The sequence below is a fragment of the Myotis davidii genome, unplaced genomic scaffold, assembly GCF_000327345.1.
Source record: "Myotis davidii unplaced genomic scaffold, ASM32734v1 scaffold294, whole genome shotgun sequence".
NCBI lineage: Eukaryota > Metazoa > Chordata > Mammalia > Chiroptera > Vespertilionidae > Myotis > Myotis davidii.
The window spans coordinates 1,010,658-1,013,355 of NW_006287706.1; positions in this window are offsets into that span (position 1 = coordinate 1,010,658).

Here is a 2,698-nt window from a genome sequence, read left to right on the forward strand (position 1 = left end):
TGGAGGATACCCTCCCAATAGGACTTTTCTTGTTTTGAGGCAAACCATCCAGAGACCCAATTTTCCACTACTTCGTACGCTTTGAAGTGCTGCTCAGAAAGTGCATGTGCCATCCATCAGAACAAGTGGTAATCTGAAGGAGCAAGGTCTGGTGAATATGGCGGGTGGGTTCATACTTCCCAGGCAAGATCTTTTAACGTGTCTTTAACTGGTTTTGAAGTGTGTGATGGTGCGTCATCATGAAGCAAAAATAATTGGCTGTGTCTTCTGGCCCATTCTGGCCACTTTACCATCAAAGTCTGGCTCAAATTGATTATTTGTTGTCAGAAGCAATCAGTATTAATGGTTTCACCTGGTTTTAGAAGCTGATAATACACCACACCTTCCTGATCCCACCGAACAAAGAGCTTTGTCTTATTTCTGAAGCGATTTGGCCTTGCAGTCGATGTTGATTGTTGACCTGGATCAACCCATGATTTTGTGCATTTGGGATTCTCAAAATAAATCCACTTTTCACCGCCAGTCATAATTCAATGCAAAAAGACTTTCTTTCCTGCTGTTGAAGCAACATTTTATTGATGACTTTTCAGCTTTCCATTTGTCTTTCATTCAGTTGATGTGGCACCCATTTTCCTTCCTTTAAAATCTTTCCCATTGCTTGTAAATGACCGGAAATTGTTTGCTGAGCAACGTTTAATCTTTCTGCATTTGAGTTTGACACGCATCTTCATCCAATAATGCTTGTAATTGTTGGTCTTCAAACTTTTTTGTTTGACCTGGACGTTCTTTGTGTTTCACATCAAAATCATCACTTTTTAAGTGTTTAAACCAGTGTTTACAAGTATCTTGAGATGGAGCATGTTCACCATAAGCTTCCCAAAGTATAAAATAACTTTCAGCAGCACTTTTCTTCAAAATAAAGTAATGAATTAAAACTCCATGCAAATACTTTTTTTGAAAAATGAAGTTTTGAAGCTTGCTGTCAATACAACAAAATAGCATGCATATCAAATTGCATATATATCGACATATGTGTAACTACATTTATTAAAAATAACGCAACTGTTATTAATACCATGTTATCAGAATTATCCTATTAAAATTATTTTGAGTAATTATTTTAAATACAATGATTTATATTTATATTATTTTATATCTATACTAGTGGACTGGTACACAAACTTTGTGCACCGGGGGGAGTGTCCCTTAGCCCAGCCTGCACCCTCTCCAATCTGGGACCCCTTGGGTTCCCAGCAGTCAGACATCCCTCTCACAATCCGAGACCACTGGCTCCTAACCGCTCACTTGCCTGCCTGCCTGAACATCCTAACCACTCTGCCTGCTGGCTTGCTCACCCCCAACTCGGGTGCCCCTAAACCCAGCCTGCATCCGCTCCAATCTGGAACCCCTCGGGGTATGTCTGCCTGCTGGTTTAGGCCCGATCCCTGTGGGACTCGCAATCTGGGACTGCAACGCCCCCATTGCCCCCCTGCCGGCCTGCTCACCCCTAACTGCCTCTGCCTCAGCCCCACCACCATGGCTTTGTCCGGAAGGATATCCTGAAGGTCTCCCAGAAGGTCTCCCAGTCTAATTAGCATGTTACCCTTTTATTAGTATAGATTTCTATAGAGGCCATTTTTATTTTAAACTCAAACACAGAGACCAGCCTTGAAAATGCCCTGAACAGACAAAACAGGTTGAGATGAAGGAAACTAACTTGCCTGGTCACTTCTTGCTTCTGGCTCTTGAAATCATAAGCAAAACTTAAACTGTCCCCCGTAATTGATATGAGGTAACCATTAACCCATCCCCTATAATTTAAGTAAAAATATTATAACCAATCACTGTTAAAAATATAGTCCACATGGTGTACTTAATAATCCCTGTGACTATTTTGTGACTACTAATTTGTATGTTTTAGTACCTTCACCTTTTATACTCAACTTCCTAACTCCCCTCTTATCTGGAAGCCCTCAGTTTGTTCTCAGTATTTATGAGTCTATTTGTGTTTTGTTAGTTTATATTGTTCCTTAGATTCTACATGTAAGTGAAATCAGAAGGTAGATAACTCAAACATCTTAACACACTACCCCCCAAAAATCTAACAATTCAATTAAAAAAATTGTCAGAGGACCTAAATAGACATTTTTTTTTCTAAAGAGGACATCCAGATGGTCAATAGACATATGAAAAGATGCTCAACATCATTAATCATCAGAGAGATGCAAATTAAAACCACAATGAGAGAGCCTCACACCTGTCAGAATGGCTGTAATCAATAAATAAACAAACAAAAAGTATTGACAAGGATTTTGCTGGGATTACAAATTGGTGCAGCCACTATGAAAAACAGTTTGGACGTTCCTCAAAGAATAAAAATAATCTCTCTTGGCAATTTTAAAATTTGTAACCTATGTATTAACTAGGGCCATTATGCTGTACATTACTTTCCAATGGCTTATTTTATGACTGAAACTTTGTACCTTTTGATCCCCAGCACATATTTTACCTTCCAACCTCTGTATCTATGAGTTTTGTTGTTGTTTTTGTTTTAGATTCCACATATATATGAGATCAAATGGTATTATTCTTTCTCTATCTGACTTATTTCACCTAGCATAAGGCCTTTAAGGTCCATCCCTGTTGACACAAATGTAGTGTCTCATTTTAAAAGAGTGAATAAAATACATCTAATTAA